Consider the following 19,289-nt stretch of genomic DNA (forward strand, 5'->3'; position numbering starts at 1 on the left):
CAATCAGTGGGCGCGCCTTGGCCCCCAGTCCCGGATCTCCTCCTGGGGCTCCATCCCCTGCCCTCCACTGTCCCCGCAGCTGCACGGTGCGACGATCCCACCGCCACACAGGGTGCCCATCTCCCCCACTCAGACCTGGCGCTGGGTACCCCGGTCCATCTCTCTGAGAGTTTCCTTGGCCCTAAAATGCGGTGATGGGACCCCTCGTGTGGGACTGTGGTGAGGGTCAAGTGGAGCTCTGCGGGGACAGGGCCGAGATGGCCGTCCCTCCGCGCACCAGCGTGGCCCTGGGCGACCCGGCTGAGCCCGGGCAGTGGCGTGATGGGGTGCAGAGCCTCAGTCTCTGACACGGCCCCGCGGCACACAGCCTGCAGGGCAGCTCCAAGGACCCCCTCCAGGACGGCAGCCCTGCTCCTTGTGGGACTCTGCCCCTGCCTTTCCTACTTGGCCGCTGTGCCCTGCTCAGGGCCTCTGCCTCCCTGGGGTCCTGGGTCCCTGTCAGGCAGACCACACCCACCCCAGGCCCACTGGGGTCCAGGGCAGCCCTGCAGCCAGGCTCCTGCCGACAAGGGCCCCTGTCCTGCTGACCCCAGGTCAGGGCAGGGGCAGCATGGTGGCACAAAGGCTGGGCTGTCTGTGCCTCCGGCAGGGCAGCTGCCCACGGCCAGCCCTCCTGCCACAAAGAGGCCTTTGAGCAGCTGCCGGCAGGAGCTGCGCTCTCCTCCAAGGCTCTGGGCTCTCACAAGCCCCGTCTGTCTGTGAGGCCGCAGGGCCAGGGAGGCAGCTGCCGTGGGGGCAGGGCCCACACCCAGCCCTGCGTGTGGGCACCTCGCCACCTTCTCATCCTCCTCTGAGGACGTCAAACTGGGCCTCAGGTAGGCAGGACGGACCAGGGTCCCCACTATGCCTGGGCGGCTCCAGGCCTGGCATAGGGACACCAGAAAAGCCCCATCTTCACCCAGGAGGTAGTTGCAGGGCTGGGCTCTGCAACTGCTTCCCTCCACTTAGCCTCAGTTTCCTCATCTATAAAGTGGGCACAGTGATGCACACCCCTAATCTCAGCAACTTGGGAGGCTGAGGCAGGAGGATTGCAAATTCAAGGTCAGCCTCCACAACTTAGGAGAAACCCCATCTCAAAGATCAGCAGTGGGGGAAGACTCTGGGGGCATGGTTTGGTGGTAGAAGTCTAAATAAACAGAAGCTGGGGATGTAGCTTAGTTATAAAGCACCCCAAGTTCAATCCCCAGTACCGTCCACCCAAAAAAGCCTGCAACTACATGAGGGCCGCAGTAGAGATGAGGTGAGGCCCAGATTTAATGCCCTACATGCTGCCAGGCAGTGACAAGGGTTTCAGGACAAGTGCTACCTGTGCCAGCCCCATGGCCCCTGGTGTGAAGTGGCACAGGATGGGATTCTGGAGGCAGAACCCTGTTCTGTCCCCAGCTCTGCCTCTGATTGCTGGGTGACCTTGGCCAGGTGACAGAACCTCCCTGAGTCTCAGGTTCCTCCTTCATAAACGGGCTAAGGCCACCCACTCCCCAAGCTGCGTACGGAGAAAGTAATTTATCAGCTCGCCTCGGGCTCGGAAGCCTCGGTTGGATGAATTGATGAATCTCAGATTGGACACCACCCGGGGCCAGGGGACAGGAAGGAGGGGACAGGAAGGAGGAGCCATAGGTGGGAAGGTGGGGCAGGTTTGTGAGCTGCAGTCGCCTGGATGTGAGACCAGCCCAGTGCTGGGCGGTGGGGACAGGAAGTCTGGCTTCTCCCCAAGAAGGGGCCCCGTGCAGGAGGCGCACCGTGGGTCCCAAGGCCGGCCTTCCTAACACGGGGAACAGCATGGGGAACAGCACATTCAAAGGCTGGGGAGGACCTGGGGGTGAGGCTTTGGTCTGAACTGTCGGGGACTGAGGGGCTGCTGATGGTCTCAGAGTTGGGAGAGACTCGACTGACTTAGGATGTTCCAGAATGTCCGGCAGCGTCTGGGCTAGAGGATGAGGAGGCTAGGGATGGGCAAATGTCCACACCGATCCACGTCTTCCTGATGCTGGGCTTGTGGCCAGTGGGCGAGGGGTGTGTGAAAGAGACTGGAGCCCAGACAGCCATGGGGTCCCCCCACCCCGAGCCCCTCTACCCCTAGACGTCAGCAGCCCCAAGCCTGGCACAGCCTGGGGCTGTTCCTTGGAGCCACCCAGCCCAGGGGACACTGCAGGGACCCAGAGCCCTCCTGGCTACACCTGCCTCTGTGCAGTGGCTTCCGTGCGTGTCTCCTCAGCTGCCCGCGCCCCGGGAGCCGCCGCGGCTGAGTCTGGGTTCCTTTGTGCGGGGCTGCGGTAGCACCCGGACTCACCTAGGCAGGCCAGGAAGGGGCCCTGTCCTGGTCCTGGGGCTTCCTCATGTCGGACGCAGGGAGCGAGGGACGCAGGGGTAGCGAGGGTACTCCAGGGGACAGGGCTGGGGAGGGCCAGGTCTCTGGGAGCCCCCACCAGAGGCAGTAGCCACACCAAGACAAGCTGAGGTTCAGATCCCTCCTGGCACTTGGACGCTGCGTGACCTTGACCTCTGTGTCTCAGTTTTAGAGATGTCCTCAGGGTGAGGCGAGAGTGCAGGTGACACACGTAGCCATCCCGGCCCACGGCGAACGCTGAGGGACGCCAGCCATGCCGCCGCTGTCCCATTGTCACTGTTAGTTCAGAATCCACTCCCGTCCCCCGGAGAGGCAAGGTGCCCTCCTGTTCTGTGGTGTCTGGTGGGGCAGTGGCTCGCCTAGCCACTCGGCCGGCCGGCTGCAGGGTTGGGGCAGGAGACCCCAGAGCAACCCTGGAGTCTGTGCCCTCAGGACCCTGCCAGGCTGTGGCTCCCCTGACCCCTGCCGGGGTGGGGCTTCCATATCAGAGCCAGAATCTGAGCAGCCAGAGGCCCGGCAAGCGACCCCCTATGTCCCAGTCCACGTTGGCGGAACCCCGGCAGCTGACCGAAGCTTCGGGGAGTCCTCACACACCCCGGGGCCAAGGGGGCCTCAGATCCCACCACTGCCAGTGTCCCCATGGCCAGCCGCCCCAGCTGCTCCGCCCGGGCTGCAGAGGCCGCTGGGTGCACAACGCTGTCCCCCCTCTCCTGCGCTCCTTTCCCTTCCACAAATAAATTATCAACGTGCCCAGGTCCCGGTGGAGCAGAGCGGATCGCAGGGAACAATGAAAAAGCTTTTAATAGGATTCCAGCTGCAGCCACGCGCTCACGGGCCCTAATGGAGATGGCTCCGTGACCACAGGCCCCGCGCCACCCCCTGCTCCTCCCCAGGCCTCCAGTGGGCAGCCGGAGCTGGGCCACCTGCTGACGTCACGGGGCCAGCATGCTCAGCGGAGGGAGCGCACACGCCACCCACCACCACAAGGCCGCTCTGCCCCAGCCCAGCAGGCAGGTCCACTGTCCTGGACACGTCTGCCGAGGCCAGTCCCCTCGAGGAAGGACCGCCTTCCACCTGGCCACCTCTCCTTTGCCCCCCACGGGCATGTTAAATGACATCGCTTGCCCCACATGCCAGCACCACACCCAGCACACAGTGGGGTCTCAGGAAATGAGGCTGGATCTGGGACCAGGGAGCAGGGTTCCAGAGAGGTGTGAGGTTTGGTGACCAGATGGGACAGCCCAGCAGCCCCAGGCAGGTCCCCAGCTCCAGGAGGCACAAAAGATCCCGGACAGACTGGGACCTGGTACAGCTCAGCGAACGTGGCTGTGGCGCCGTTCCTCTGTGTGACCTTGGACAGGTCATTGCACCGCTCTGTGCCTCCGTTTATCCCAGGATATTATTATCCCGCAGTGGAAGCAGGGTCACACTGGTGCCTGCCTCGGAGGCTGACTGGGGTCCCCACCACCACCAGGCACAGGCGGGCACAGAGCAGGTGCCAGCCACCACGGCTGCGACCAGGACTCTCCGCCTCTGCTATGTGTTCAGGGGAGGTGCCAGAAGACGCCACAGCCTGGCCGTGTGACCTTGGACGATCACTTTATCTGTCTGAGCCTCAGTTTTCTCCTGTGAAACGGGCTGTTGTGAGGCCCCCACAGAGTCTGCGCGGTGGGGTCCTCCACCTAGTGCTCCAGATAATACATGGCGGGCACAGCCGACCCCAGACCGGCAACTGAGGTCTGCTGCATAGCAGGTCCAGGAGACCCAACAGGGGACCCTAATGCTCTCGCTCTTGCCCTCTCCCAGGCCTCAGCGGCTCCACCCCAGAGTAACCAAGAGCCAACTGCCCCCTCCTCAGGACGGAGTAGCTCCGAGTCCCCTCCCCACCCGCTCCACTGCCACCCGCAGGGCCCGCGTCCACTCAGCAAATGAGCTGCCCATGTGCCCAGGGTGGCGGGTGCCCAGAGTGGGCACGGCCAGTGTCCCAGTCCTGCTGCCGAGCCCAGTGACTACGGCCCTACCAAGCCCCTGCGGGGACGCTCACACCGTCCTGCTCCCCTGGGAGAGCCCGCTCCTGTCCCGTTCCTCAGGTGTGAGACAGGCACAGAGAGGGAAGTGAGGTCCCCAGAGCACCAACAGAGGCAGGGCTCGAACCCAGAGCCCAGCACTCTCATCCCTCAGCCCTACTGCGTGCCACTTCCACGTGGCCTTGGCGAAGCCTGTCGACGCTCTGTGCTCAGTCTCCCTTCCCTGTGGGAAGAGGACCCACCGAGAAGAGCCTGGCAGAGCCTGGCAGCTGGGGTGTGGCACTGCCCAGCGCCTCTCACTAGCCCGAGCCCAGGGAAGCCTCAGGGCTTGGAGTCCCAGAGCTGTGGGTGGCCCTGCTGGGCCCTCGGGGCCATGGTCCAACCCCTGTCCAGCAGTAGGGAAGCGGAGGCCCCGAGCGTCCCACTGGGTCTGGGGGTAGGGAGCGTACGGCCCACCTCCCTGGGACAGGGGAGCAGTCTTTAAGGGGCGCAGCCTCAGGGGGAGCCAGAGAGGGCTTCTAAAACTCCCGGCCCTCCTCAGAGCCCTCTGTTCACCAGCCAGCACCGCGGGCCTGAGCGCTGGGCCAGCCCCCCTGCTAGCCAGGTGGTGGCCCTGCCCGCTGCCTACCTGACAGCCCGCTTCCCGGGCCAGGGCTCAGGCTGCGTGGGGCTCCTCAGTGGGAGCAGGCTGAGGGAGGGCTGTCACTCTGGCTCTTCCTTCCTTTGCACCCACCCCCTCCCCAGGGAGGGGCCAGCAAGACTGCACTGGTGTCAGAGGGCCACTGTCTGGGGGCAGGACGGGCAGCGGCCCTGGGACTGGGTAGGGGCTGCCGCTCAAGCCTCCTCTTGGCACCGGCTTCCTGGAGGTGGGGTGGCGCGTCCTGCCAGAGCCTGTGCTGGCCCAGGGCGGGAGCGGAGGAAGGCAGTCAGGCGTGAGCCCGTGTGGCAGCATCTGAGAAGTGTGCACCACACACACCTGCCTCCCTTCCCGACCCCTGGCCAGCTCCAGACCTGGCCCTCCTGGGCTGCTGCCCGGAAGAGAATGAGCGAGGGGAGGAGCCCCCACCCTGGGCAGGGGCCACTTTCCCCATGCTGTGCCTTACCGGAGCGCGGCTAAACTCCCATGAGCCTCTGCAGCTTGCCCTGCCTCTGGGGAAGGATGCTCTGCTGCCAGCAGCCAGATTTCCTGAACCCAGGTCTAGCTGTGGAGGATTTTAAGTCAGGGTCATTCCAGAAAAGCCAACAGGCAGCCGCTGGACAGACCTCCACATCTGATCCTGAACCTGGGGCAGCATGTCCCTGAGGGGCCGCTCGGTGCAGTGGATTCCATCCCCAGAGGTTTCAGGAGGCAGGCTGGCCCCTGCTGCCACAGGCCCGCTCCTGAGGTGCCCGTCACTTGTTCACCCCCACACTCATTCAACCCGCCGCGGACTGAGCCCCTATTGTGCACCAGGCCCAGCACAGGCCGGGGGGGCTGCTGCCGTGACTGACAGACAGGACCCTGCCCTCTGCCATCCCCGCCTCCCGCGGGGCCTCCCACCCTCCTCCCCGGCCGAGGCCTGCATCCCCCGGCTGCCCCCGAAGGCAGGACCTCCACCAGGCAGCCCTTGGCAAATGGCCCGCAGGAGAAGCCCCAGGCACCAGCGCCATTCTTAAGGACATCTTCCTGAGCAGCGTTCCCCAGGCGTCCCCACGGGTGGAGGAGCGTAGGGGCCGGGGGACAGGTTCTCCAAGAGCAATGTGCCTCTGTAGATAAACGCCCTCTCCTCCCAGCCTTCCCTGCCTCTCTCTCCCTCTCTCTCCCTGTCTCTCTCTCTCTCTCTCTTTTTTTTTTTTACAGTTTGCTAAATCTGTTGTAATCTGGTGCCAACGATTAATTCAGGCAGAAGGAGGGAAAAGGGAGTGAGCCCCTGCCACGGAGCTGCTTCTCGACAGCTCCGCAGGGAGGAAGAGCCAGGCTGGCTTCACAACCCGGGCACAGTCCCACTTTTAATCAAGCACAAAGCCCCCCAGCGGCACAGCCACGGCCTCCCGGCCGCCCCCAGGGCCCAGCGTGCGCACCTGGAGCCCTGCACCGGATGCCTGGGTTCTGCCGGCACTCTGCCTGGGAGGCAGTGTCCCCTAGTGGTTAGCTGAGCCCGTACAGCTGGGCCAGGCTCTTCTCCTTTCTCTCTGCCTGCACCCCGTCCCCTTCTCAGCCAGCACCCCTTCCCCAAACCAGGAGCACACAGAACTGGGGGAGGGTCTCAGGAACCCCGTTCTTCAGGCCCACCGCTCTCATCAAAGTGTGCCCAAGTCCCTGGCCACCATCACGTGCTGGGACAACCTGCCTGTTCAGGTGAATCCACAGCCCTCAGGAGCAGGGGACCCACGTGCTGGGCCTGGGAAGCCCACCCTGGGGAACTAGCGCGGGTCCTTGAGGCAGGGCCTGGAGTGGGCCAGCCTGGGTGTCCTGAATGACAGAGATGGCCAGGCCAGCAGAAACCTGGGGAGACAATGACCAGCTCCAAACAGCCCCCGCGGACCTCCAGAGGCCTAGGGACCCGCTCCCCTCCCAGCTCCTCACACCAACCAAGGGGTCTGCATACAGCTCCTGTGTCCACCAGGCCCTTAGGGCTGTCCCTCCTCACCAACTCCAGCTCACCCTTCAGGCACCCCTTCCCCAGGAAGCCCCAGGCCCACAGCTGGGGGGTGCATCTGGTTAGTACCTGACCCCCCACCCACACGCTCCCTGAGGGCCAACTTTCTGTCCCAGAGCCCCTGGCGGTAGCTGGTACTCCGTGATCTCATGAGTGAATGAGTGACAGGCAAGAAGGGGAAGGGCGAGGGAGGGAGGGCAGGCAGGAGGGACAGGCGCCCCGCAGTGTTGGTGCCCCACGGCCTCCCGTGGTCCTCTCCTGCTCACTGGCCTGTGCCGAGCCAGGTGCGGGCAGCCCACACCAGCGCCCCCTGGGAATCGGAGCCCCAGGGCTGCAGCGAGTGCAGCACATGTCTTCCACGGAGCGAGTCGAGGCCCCAGAATCCTGACATCATCTGCAGCGCTGTGGACCCTGGGGAAGCAGCGGGGCCCTGGGGGCCACGGGCAGCCGTAAACAGGCCCGCGCAGGCCCAGCGCAGGCCCAGCGCAGGCCCAGCGCCCATGGAACCCCCAGGCTCCAGCTGCTGCTAGGGAACAGGCGGCTGTGGGTGGGGAGGCAGGGCAGGGCGCTGTCCTTTCCTCCACCTGCGCCTCCCTCCAGCCTGCTTAGGACGACCACCCCCCAGCAGAGGACAGAATGCAGCCACCCTGTGCCCTGGCTGGGGTCTGAGCTTTGTGTCAGGGAGAACAGCCCAGGTTCTGGGGAGGGGTCACCCCACTGTAGACCCACAGGGTTGAGCAGCAAGGGCAGCAGCCAGGGCTAAAGCCTGAGCCAGTGCTCTCCCCTGACGGTGAGCCCAGCAAGGCCACCTCAGCCACCCCAGTGCTGCCCGCAGGACACTGGGACCCCCGGCCACGCCCATATTCTGGTGTCCAAACACACAGGCTCTGGCCACACCCCTGGCATGCTCTAGCCAGTAAGGGGCCTAAAGCCAAGGCTCCACCCCACTCCTCTTGTGGCTCTTGGGCATTCCCACTGCCTCCTGGGACCAGGTACTGGAGCTGGCAGCCCCTGGCAACAGGGGTGAGAGCCCATCGCAGAACAGATATTGACAGCTGGGGCAGGGACCACCACAGTTCTCCTTGGTAGCCAGAGGCCTGAAGAAGCTGAACGTGCCAGCCCAGAGTGGACCAGGGATGAGGACCAGAGGGGACCCATATTGCTAAACATGAACTCTGCACTAGAAACCTTGTATGAGTCACCTGCTGTTGCTCCACTTTACAGATGAGGAAACTGAGGCCCAGGGAAGTCTGGTCACTTGGGGAAGGTCAGTCAGTCAGGCAGAGAAATCCTTCCCTGGGGCAGCTTCCCAATGTCTAGGAACAGAACCAACTGGGATGACAAGGTGGTTGACATCATTTTCAGACCCTGGGGCAAAAGCTCCTGCCCAGCCAGAAGTCTCCTTGCAAAGCCCCAGACAGGCCCCGTTTCTGAGATGAGACCAATTTCCAACCCTGACTCTGGGGCAATCTGGATGGCTGGAGACGGGGTTGCCAGGAGGTCCCCAACTCCCACGGGCAAAAAGTGTGAGCCAGCACCATGCTGCCCGCCTCTACCCCCGCCTGGGCCCACCTGACCTTGCAGAGGCTGCTGTGCCCAGCTGGCCTCAGGGGACTTGTCCCCCTGCACCAGAGCAGCCACTTCTTGACGACAGCCACCACACTGGACTTTGGCAGGCAGTCAGCCAGCTCTAGGCCTGCCTCTCTGTCCCTGGACACCTGCTACAGCAGGGCCACCTGGGGTTCCAGTCCCTTTCTCGCTAACTTTGAGCGGAGTGCACACGCCATCTGCCCATGTTTTCCGTGCACCATCTTTCCCTGCTCACCCAAGCCTTGGGCGCCCTCGCATTCTCAGAGGGCAGGACAGCTGCTGTGTCCTCCCACCGAGGCAGGGGCACAGTGGTCCTTGGGGCGGTTTCAGGCCCGGGTGGCCCGGTGGGTGACACAAGCTTGGCCACCAGGCCTCAGTGTGCAGTCCTGTGGGCCAACACCCCTCTGTGCTGCCTTGGCAGCAGGTGACACATGGGCTGGCCACACCCCCTCCCCTCCATGGCCTTGGAAACAGGCTGGGCGGATCTCCCAGGGGCTTCCTCGGGAGGCCTCAGAGGACGCAAGAGCAGGGACACAGCGGGGGACTGCTGCGTAGAGCCAGGGTAAGGGTGAATGCAGTCCAGCAACAGCACATGACTGGGTAGGGGAACCTGACCCCCCCAAACTTCCAAGGTCTCTACAGGTCCCCTCAGCCCTTGAGGACCCCCTGGACCCAGGCCCAGGAGCAGGACTATTAAGGAAATGCAACAAATGCAGATACGTTTTACAAAGCAGTCCCCACCCCCCCGCTGAGGCCCAGGTGGTGCATACGAGCAACCCCATTTTACCAAGGGAAACTGAGGCACGGGGGGATGGAGAGACTTGGAACCAGTAAGTGGTGGAGCGTGGACCCACAGACCCGGGTCTGGGTGAAGCTGGCCCCAGGCTGCACTGCCTGGGGTGAGTGGGCTGGGGCCTGGCCTGCCGGTCTTCAGCTCTGCTGGGGAGAATTTTTCGACCGATTTATTCTGTCTGTGCGGGAACTCAGGGTGGGGCGCCCATACCTAGCCCCTCCACCCCACACGTGCTGCTCTCAAGCCTGCCCGTGGCTGACCCTTCAGCCAGATGTGGCAGCCCCTCAGCTCTTCCTGCCCCTCAGACCTCCCAGGACCCTCACTGCCAACCCAGCTGGGAGCATCCCTCCCAGGCACTGGTCCTGGCAGCTTGGGCCATTTCCATTTTAAACCTTCTGAGGAAGCCCTGCACGGTCGCCCACGGAGCCAGCACCAGCTGACAGGTGATGTTTGCGCTCTCCTCCTGGGGCTGGCAGGAAGAAACGCAGTTGGCTTTCAACTCCAGAAACCTGAGCCTGGAGCCCCTGAGCGTGGCAGCCTCCCCCACTGCCACTGGGCAGGGAGAGGGTGCGCCAGCCCATAGCCCTCTACCAGTAGCTCCTGGGTCCCCAGCACCCAGCCTCCTCCCCAACCCCTAAGCCTCCTGGGGAGGGGGTGTGGGTGGGGCTGGTCTCCATCCTCCCTGAGGGTGCAGGGGCCAAGGTGAGGAGAGGCTGGACCCAGGTAGCCCCCACCTCCTCTCCTTGGCTTCATTTATTCACATCAGAGCTCTGGCTTGGGCCTCCGGGGCCTGGCACACCCCAGATGGGCTGTATTCCCTCAAAGTCACATACCCCAGAGAGCCTTGAAGCCCTCCGGGGGCCACCGGGAAGCCTGGGGCAGCTCCCTGATGTCGCCGCTTCACAACTTTCTCCTCCTTGGAGAGCTCTGATCTGCCACGGTTCCCTGCAGCTGGGCAACAACGCTCCCCAGCCTTCCGCCCGTGGGCCTCTTGTCCCCGCGTCGAGGGGCGTGCGCCGGGTCTGTTGTCTCCTGGTCTTGAAACCTTGTAGGGAGGGGCACCCCGCTGCGCCCCCAGCCCCGAAGTCCCCCTGTTCCAGCCGCCAGGTGCACGGCCCCAGTCCCCCACCGACTCGGGGCTGACAGTCCAAAGCGCGCACAGGGAGGGAAGTTGGAGGCTGCCAGTGCCCCCCTTGAAGTCGTTTTAAAAATAAAACCTCGCTCTAACCGTGACTCACGCGGCTGGTGGGGACGGGAGCGAGGCGCCCGGGCCGGCCCGCTGCCCTCGCCACGCGCCCCTCACCCTCCGGTTCCCGGGTGCGGGGCAGGAGCTGGGACCGATCTGCCCCGCCTGGAGCCCCCCGCGGGCAGGGCTACCTCCCCGGGGGCGCAGCAAGGGCTCGGTCCCGCGCTCCAGCCGAGCCCCCGCCCTTCCCAGCCGCTGCTCGGGGGAGCGGAGCCGCCGGCCGCGAACCCCGCGCCTCCCCGCGGCGGAGCCAGCGCCACTGGCGCTCGGCTCTAGCTCCCACTCAGGGCCCCCACCCCAAACCCCAAAGGCTGGGCGCCCCCCGCTGCGCCGGGGCAAAGCCGGGCAGCCCGCTCCCGCTGCGCCTCGGCGCACCCGCGGCCCCGCCCCAGCGCCCTGTCCCGGACCCGCGGCCCCGGGCCCCCGCCCCGCGCAGCCTGCCTTACCTGCGCAGCGGCCGGGGAGGCGGGTCTCCTCGGGAAACTTTGCGGCGACGGCTGGAGCCTCCGGGGTTATTCCAAGAAGCGGGCGGGAACCGGAGCCGGAGGGCGCCCGGGGGGCCCGGGAGGGGAGCCCCCGGCGCGCGGCGGAGCACGGTGGCGGGCCCGGGGCGGGGGGCGCGCGGCGGCGCATCTGCCCGGCTCGGGCGCCCGGCGGAGCCGCGGGAGGAGTGCGCGGGGTTGCGCCCGCCGGCGGGGTGCGTGTGCCCGGGTGGGTGCGCTCGGCTGGGCGAAGGCAGCAGCGGCGCCCGCGCGAGCGGCGGCGGCGGCGGCGGCGAGCAGGGCGCGGGGAACCGGGCTGTGCGGCCGCCTCTCCCCTCGCGGCGGCGGCGGCGGCGGGGCCGTGCGTGCAGGCGCGGAGCGGGGAGGGAGGAGGGAGGAAAAGGGGAGGCGGCGGGCGGGGAGGAGGCGGCGGGGGCGGGGGCGCCGCGCTGCGCACTGGCCGGCGGGACCCGGCGCGGGAGGCTGCGCCGCCGCGCGGGGACTCTGGCCCAGCCGAGAGAAGCGGCCTCCGCGTCCCCCTCCTCCTACCTCCGCTGAAATGACCGCGGGTGAGGGCGGGATGGGGAGCCGGCCCCCGCTGGGGAGTGGGGGGAGGGAGGCTCCCAAAGCCAGCCTCCAGCGCAGGGGGGGCAGGGGAGAGAAAGGGGTTCTCTCTGGTTCTCGCGCCGCCTCCCCTTACACCCCTTCCCTGCACCCACTCATTCATCCATTCGTTCATTCATTCATCCATCCATCTGTCCACCCTTGCATTCATTCACAAACAGGTACCCATCGCCTACTCTGCATGCCAAGGTAACCCCTTCCTCCCTCCTGGTTTCCCTTCCCCACTCAGACCCCTTCACCTGCCGCTCCCCCTTGCTGCGTGTGCTCTGACCCCCGGGTTCTCTCTGAGCAGTGCCCCACCCAGCTGGCTAAGTGGGCAGCCTGGGTCAGATCTGGTCTGCTCCTTCCTGCACCGATGACTGTGACCTTGGGCAAGTCGGTTAACCTCTCTAAGCCTCAGTGTCCTGGTTGTAAAATGGGAGCATTAAGGACCTGGCTGCAAGGGTTTTTATGAGGATGGAGGAGACCTTGAACCAGAAGGTAGCTGGGCCTGTCCTGCGTCTCAGAGAAGTCTACTTCCCCAGTGTGGCGTCTGGGCGATGGGAGGTGGTCAGACTAACCGGTCTCCTCCTAGTCTGGGAAGTCTGTCCTCACCCTCTTGACATTCTCTGGGACACTAAGGAGCTCTCCATCCACCCAGCCTCACCTGCCCTGATAGTACCTTGTCACGGTGTCACAGAGCTCAGTCGTGAGTCTGTACCTCTGCCCAGAACCACCCCCTCCGCAGGGCCCCACTGCTCCCAGGTCCACCCCAGACTCCCCATAATCTGGCTGAGACTTCCTTCTGAAGATATGTTCCCACACCTCCCACCCGCTGTCCCAACTCCAGACCTGTGCCGGACCTTCCAGGGGCCCAGCCCACCCTGCTCCTTACCATCCTTCAAGGTCCTCTGGGAAACGGTCACCCATGGGGACACCAGTCCCGCTCCTCCTCCTCTTGGGCTTTCCTGTCCTTCCCTCTTGCCCCCAACCTGGGAGCAGACTGGGCCCTGGCCCAGGGCTGCCACCTCTGACCCCTGTGGGCACCCAACCTCACCCTTCCTGCCTCTTCCTCTCCAGTCCCCTCCCACCTCCCTGCCCCCTAATTTAATTCCCTTTCTTCCTTCTCCTGCTTTTCCACTCAATTCACCAAACAGCTATTTTTTCTCCCAATTTTTATTTATTGCCCAAACAGCATTATACCAACAATAAAGAAAGAAAATATCACCCACAATGCCACCGCCCTGTGGCGTCAACAGCCTCCATGCCTCTGCTCCCTTCCAGGCTGGTCCACGCAGTGACGGCCGTAATTTTTACAGAGCAGCCGTTTCCGTTCTGCTTCCCCAGGCCCCCAGATGGATGTGGGGCCCTGGGGCTCATCATTCCTCCATCGCATCCCTTGGTGTGTGGCTCAAGATTTGTGTGCGTGTCCCTCCTCTTCTGAACTGATCCCTTCCGTCCCTGACTCCCCCATGACAGCACAGGCCGGCGGTGGAGTGGATGGTTTGGATATAGCTCTGCTTGATGTGTGGCACTTAGATATCAAAATAGCATCTTGGTAATTGTGGTTTTAATGGCTGTGTGGTATTCCACGTGTACCTGCTCACTCAGCCACGCCTGCGGGCTGCACGCCGTTCAGGGAAGGCTGTCGAAGCCCGCTGTGCACTGTGTGTCGTCCGAGGCGCATGCACCCGGGCTGAATCAGGCCCAACTGGACCTCACCCTGGCGAAGCTGGAATTCCACAGGTGTGCCAGGCACCTCGGCAGGTGCAGCTGAGACGGGCATTACCAGGTGACTCCTGACACAGGGCCTGAATCAGGTGGGATGTCCAGGACAGCTGCCCAGGGCTGGTGGCTCTTGACCTGGGTATTGGAGGGTCAGCAGAAGTTCACTGCGGCCTGCTCATGGGTTCAAGACGGGGAAAGGCACCCACACTGCTCAGCAAGCCTTGGTCGGAGCTGGGGGATGGGAGTCAGAGGTGGAAGACAAGGCGGCCGAGGTCAGCCGGGCGGGCGTGAAGGGCTTGGCGGCCTGGGGAGTCGACTCCACTTGGGGATGAGGAGGGCACCTGAGAGGGAGGGTCATTCCGGGAGCAGGAAAGGCGGCTGAGACTGAGGAAGATGGAACTCCTGGGCGCCGCGGGCTCCGTGACGTGCATGTGTCAGTGGTGCAGGCCCAGAAGGACAGAGCTAGTCCCACAAGCTGGGCACCCAGGAGGATGCCTTCAGCAAAGGGCCAGTGTCAACGACAATCTGTGGCTTCAACCTTGAGCTCGCCGAGTCTGAGCTCCCAACTCCCAGGGCAGCAGTAACCCAGGCCGTGTCCAGCGGCCCAGTGAGGGACTCTACCACTGGCCAGCCAAGGTCACCCTGGTCCTGCCCGCTGCACCCTGCCTCCCCAGTCACCCGCCGCCTCTGCAGGCAGCTCTGGGCTCTGCTTGAGAGCCTCACCTCCGACCAGCTGCAGGCCACAGGCACCGGCCCAGCCTCGCCACACCTGTCCCTTACACTCATGTGGCCATCGCAGAGCTCCAAGGGCTGGGGGGTCAGCTTGAGTCCTAAGACCCAGGTGAGGTCCTAAGGAAAGTGTATACTGTGAAGTGTGGCGACCACTCGACTCACCACTGTCAGACTTTCTTGGTCTCGCTTGGGCCTCTTCTGGGCCGGAGAAGCAAATGACCAGACTCAAGGGAGGGACAGGCCTCCCCATTGGACCTTCCCGCAGGCTCTGTTCTGGGCATCCAGGCATGAGGCCATCCTGGGACAGTGGCCAGGGTCGACACCAAGACAGACAGCAGCAGTTCACCTGGGGCACAGCCGTCCACACGGGCTCCAGCTCGGCACCATCTCCTGGGGAAGGGGGTGGATTCCCAGCCCCATTTACAGCTGGAGGGCCTCTTAAGAGACTTCCCATTCCTGTTTTGGGGGTCTCAGAGGACAGCTTCCCTGCATCTGTGGTTCCCAGGGGCTCCTGGGTCCCAGAGAGTCCCAGACACTGAGTGCTGGCCTACCTGACCCCAACCCTCGGCTCCCAGGCTGGGATGTTTACGTGAATCCAGGAGCACGGGACCTGTGGGGGCTCACCGTGCTCAACGGCCCTCAGCAGCGACTTCCGGCCATCTCGTGATCCAGCTCCCAACTCCACCGTACCCCCCAAATTCTGCACTACGCTGTCCTGTGCACCACACGGGGGTCAGCGTGCCTCCCTGAGAACACTGGTTCCCCTTCCAAGGGTGGATCCAGAGCAGTTTCAGGGACAGCCAGGGAGACAGGCCTCCAGTCCAGGAGAAAGGTCTCAGACCATGTGCTCCAAGGAACAGGCACAGAAGAAATAAGTCCAGTGGAATGAGGTCACTTTCCTCCCAGGAAGGCCCTGTCAGCAGGGTGGGCCCCAAAGAAGGATCAGAGTAGGCCGCTGGCCTAGGGAAGCTGCAGGCCAGGGTGAGAGCACCCCATATGCCGACTCCAGCGCCCACCTTAACACTCCCTCTCCTTGCCTCTGAGCCCCTCCTTCTCCTGACATAAGGGTCCCACTGCTCCATGCTTCTCCACCCATATGGGCCTAACCAACTCCTCCTCACCAGTAGACCAAAGCTCAGTCATCCTATCTTCCAAGAACCCTTCCTTTATCCCACCTTTCTCACTGGGTCTCTGTCTTTGTCCATTTTCTTTACTATAACTGAATGCCACAGACTAGGTAATTTATAAAGACAAGAGGTTTATTCAGCTCTTGGTTCTGGAGGTCAAGGTTGAGGGGCTGCATCCAGTACGAGCCTTCTTTGAGGAGCCTTTGTGCGTGTGTGTGTGTGTGTGTGTGTGTGAGAGAGAGAGAGAGAGAGAGAGAGAAACAGGATTGAACTCAAGGACTCCTCCATGCTAGGCAAGTGGTTAGCACTGAAATACACCCCAGGCCTTTTTATTTTTTATTTTGAGACAGTTTCACTAATTTGTTGAAGGCCTTATTAAGTTGCCCAGGCTGGCCTTGAACTTGCAATCCTCCTGCCTCAGCCTCCCGAGTCCCTGGAATTCTAGACATGTGCCGCCTGGCTAGGACTGCCCCCCTTTAAGGAAGACAGGCAGGAGGCACTAATGCTATTATGGGGGTCCCACCCTCATGACCTCTCTGGCCCTAATTACCTCCCCAAGTCACCCCTCCAAACACCATCGACATATGACTTTTCAGGATGAAATTTCAACATGGATTTTGGAGGACAAACACCCACCCACAGTTGTAACCTTGTTCTCTCTGCTCCCTTGCGCTTCTTGGTGGTGGCCCTAGCTCCATTTGTGACTACCCACTACCCATGTGACTTCATTTCAGTCTCTGGATGCCACTGGCCACTCTGGAATCAGGGCATGGCTGATGATTTCATCAGGGGGTCTTCCTCCCTGGACAGTTGTAAAACAGCACGTGACTTAGGATGGGGTCTGTACCCAGGGATGTGTGTCTGGTTAGCACGTGTGGAGCACAGGGAAGTCACAGCCAGGGTCTGTTTTGGTCCCTGTGTGTCCCCAGCACCTGCCACAGCACCTTGCTCATGATTCAGCTTTGCTGAATCAAGAAATAGGACATTGAGTGAGCGCCGCCTACCCAGCAGGCGAGGCTGTGGGGCCCAGGCCTTTCTGATGGGCCCTCCTTCCCGTCGGGAGCCTCCTCTTCTTCCCACCAGTGATGCCACCTCCCCTACCCCCCAAGCCTTCCAGATGCCGGGGCTGCCCCCGCCAGCCATTAACCCAGCAGAGGACTTGCTCTCTGTGGGGACCTTAGCATCCCTCGACTCACCAGCATGCACCTGTTACACACATGGAGTTCAGGAGGAAATGTGAGCTGTGTCTCGAAGGCCAGGTGAGGGACCAGCATGGGGAGCTGGGCAGCCAGGGCCACGGAGAGGGCAGTGGGGGAGGGGCCGCCACGTGGGCAAGGGGCGGGGCTGCTCCAAGCAGAGGTCAGCCCAAGATGCCCGGCTCCCCGTGGCGGGCGGGCGAGGAGCGGGAGAGGGAGGATGCTGGGGGTCCTTGGGGGCCCAGGCCTCCAGTCCTCCTACCTCCTCCCTGTCCATCCCGTCCCTGTCCAAGATGGCTTACTGCCTCAGTCTCCCCCACACCCAGGGGCTCTTGAGGCCTCATGCCCGGGTCCCAGGGCCCAGCTCGATCAGCCAGGCCCCGAGGGCTGCAGAGAGAAGCGCTGCCCCTCACCTGCCCACGGGACTCGGGCAGCTCCGCATGCCTGGCCTCCCCGGGTCCCCAGCTGCGTGGGGCAGAGAAACCACTGAAGCCTGAGCCCCGGGTCCCCTCCCAGAGTTCCGGGGGAGAAAGCGGGACTTCTCCGGTCGCCCCAGCAGTCCCCGCCTGCCCCGCCTGGGTGCTCCGGGGTGCTCAGGAAGGATGTGCCAAGCCTGGGTCCCCTCTCCGAACCCCGGGTGCCGAGCTTGCTGCGGGGCCAGGGTTGCGTGGGGTCACTCCCAGGCCCTTACCTGCCAGGCCAGGTGCCCCTGCGGCCAGGCCGCGGGTGCCGCTCGGAGCGCGGCGGGGCGGGCGGGGAGGGGCGGAGCCTGGGGGGGAGGGGAGCCGGCGCCAGCCGTGGGGGCGGGGCGGGCTGCGGTTGCCCGGCAACCACCACGCGGCCGCTGCGAGGAGGGATTCTTAAAGAGCCGAGCAGGAAGGTTGCGCCGCCGAGGGCCGAGGCCGGGCCTCGCATACCAATGGCGGCCGGGCCAGCCTCCTCCTCCCTGTCCCTCCTCCGAGTGGAGCCCAGGATGGGAGGGCAGAGAGGAGGGGACGCCCAAGCCGGGGGTCCCTGAGGTGGGCAGGGCAGGGACCCCGCTGGGCTGCCGTCTTGTCCCCACAGGACCCCAGGCCCTGGAGGGGGTCTGATGGCTGCCCCTGACTCTAGGACCCTCAGCAGCATCTTGTCTTCTAGTTCCTCCTTCTAGGGCCTCAGATTCCTAACTCTACAAGGTCGGGGGCTGGGCTAAGTCGAGGGGCCCTTGCTGGGGTCCAGGGAGGATCCTGGGGTGTGACCTCCCACCCAAGCCGTGGGCAGTCTTCTGTGCATCCGGGCCCCACCTCCTTCAGTTGGTGAAGAGAATCTAAAGTGCCAGTCCAGCCCTGTTGCTCCCTGCCTCTAGCACCTTCCATGACTCCCCTTGGCTGTGGGGAAGGTTCCAGGAGAGCCCCTGGCTGCCCCTGCACCTTCGGCTCAGTGCATCCCCCTCTGCTGTCCCCTCCCTCTCCCACGGCCCACCCCACACACCGCTGGGCACTGCATTCACCTTCCAGCCAGACCCGGTGCCGGAGCAATGCCTCTTGAAGGGATAAGTGGTCCTGAGACTAGCCCTTGGGTGCCAGGCCCATGCTGACCCTTGGGACCCAGGCATGAGGCAGGTAGACTAGGCCTCCTGCCATGGGCTACCTGGCCAGTCGATGATAAACCAGCAAGCAAATGACCATGCTGTGGGCTCCACAGGAAGTCAGCAGGGTGATAAGAGAAGCAGGCAGGGGCTGGGACTGTGGCTCAGTGGCAGAGCGCTTGCCTGGCCTGTGTGAGGCACTGGGTTCGATCCTCAGCACCACATAAAAATAAATAAAGATCCATCAACAACTAAAAAATATATAATAAAAAAAGAGAGAGAGAGAGAGAACTAGGCAGAGATACTTTAACTGGGTAATCAGGGGAGGCCCCTTAAAGGAGTCGAGACCTGAAAGATAAGGAGGAGCCAGTATGGAAGAGCTAAAAGAAGAGTGTGTGAGACAGGGAGCAGTATGTGCGAAGGCCCTGGGGCATGAGCCAGCCAGAGCTGTTTGAGAAAAAGACAGGAGGCCAGAAAGTTGGGGGGAGGGGAGAGCAGAGCTTGGAATGCAGCCGTGAGTTGGTGGAGGGGAATATGGATTTTGTTCTAAGCATAATAGGAAGCTATTTGAGAGTTTTGATCAGGGAAGTGACATGATCTAATTTATATTTTAAAACGATCATCTGAACAACCACTTTGGAGAGCAATTTGGCAATAACTAGTAAAGATGCTCCTATACCACAGCCCTGCAACCTGCTCCAGAGACGCACGGGCACAGTGCACACAGGCGTGCACAGATGCACACCATGGCCTGCAAGGGTCGAAGCTGGATGCACCTGTCGGTGGGGAAAGAGGACGGTGGGGTGTGGGGCTGCCTCATCTGGAACCTTCTGCATCTCCACCTGGGCCGGCAGCACTGGCCTGGTGGACAAACCTCGCAGCGCGTGTACTCTCCAGGGCCATAGCAACCTAGGGAACCTGTTGTCACAGGGTACACGTAGTAAACCTCTAAAAAAAGTTCTCGCTGAGTCAGGGAGGTGGTTCCTCTGCAGGGAGCGGGTCAACTGCTTTGCCACTTTGCCTTTAGGCCAGGCCGTGGGTCCATTTTCCGTTGCTCTAATCGAATGCCTTAGACTGGGTAATTTACAAAGGCTAAAGGTTCATTTGCCTCAGGGTTCTGGAGGCCTGGAAGCCCAGGACCATGGCATGGGC

At 63.2% G+C, this 19,289-nt stretch overlaps 2 protein-coding genes across 6 annotated transcripts in view; one reads left to right on the plus strand and one right to left on the minus strand.

The window, feature by feature from the left end:
* The window catches only part of Flrt1 (fibronectin leucine rich transmembrane protein 1), a 75,348-nt gene extending 63,831 nt beyond the window's left edge, over positions 1-11,517 (minus strand). For all 3 annotated transcript variants that reach the window (XM_047515778.1, XM_047515775.1, XM_047515777.1), the window contains exon 1: positions 11,149-11,517. The gene's annotated coding sequence lies outside the window, so the exon portion shown is untranslated. The remainder of the gene's footprint in view (positions 1-11,148) is intronic.
* Macrod1 (mono-ADP ribosylhydrolase 1) overlaps positions 1-19,289 on the plus strand; it is a 134,540-nt gene that overhangs the window by 92,966 nt on the left and 22,285 nt on the right. The gene's annotated exons all lie outside the window — the stretch shown is intronic.

The sequence above is a fragment of the Sciurus carolinensis genome, chromosome 11 (genome assembly GCF_902686445.1).
Source record: "Sciurus carolinensis chromosome 11, mSciCar1.2, whole genome shotgun sequence".
Taxonomy (NCBI): domain Eukaryota; kingdom Metazoa; phylum Chordata; class Mammalia; order Rodentia; family Sciuridae; genus Sciurus; species Sciurus carolinensis.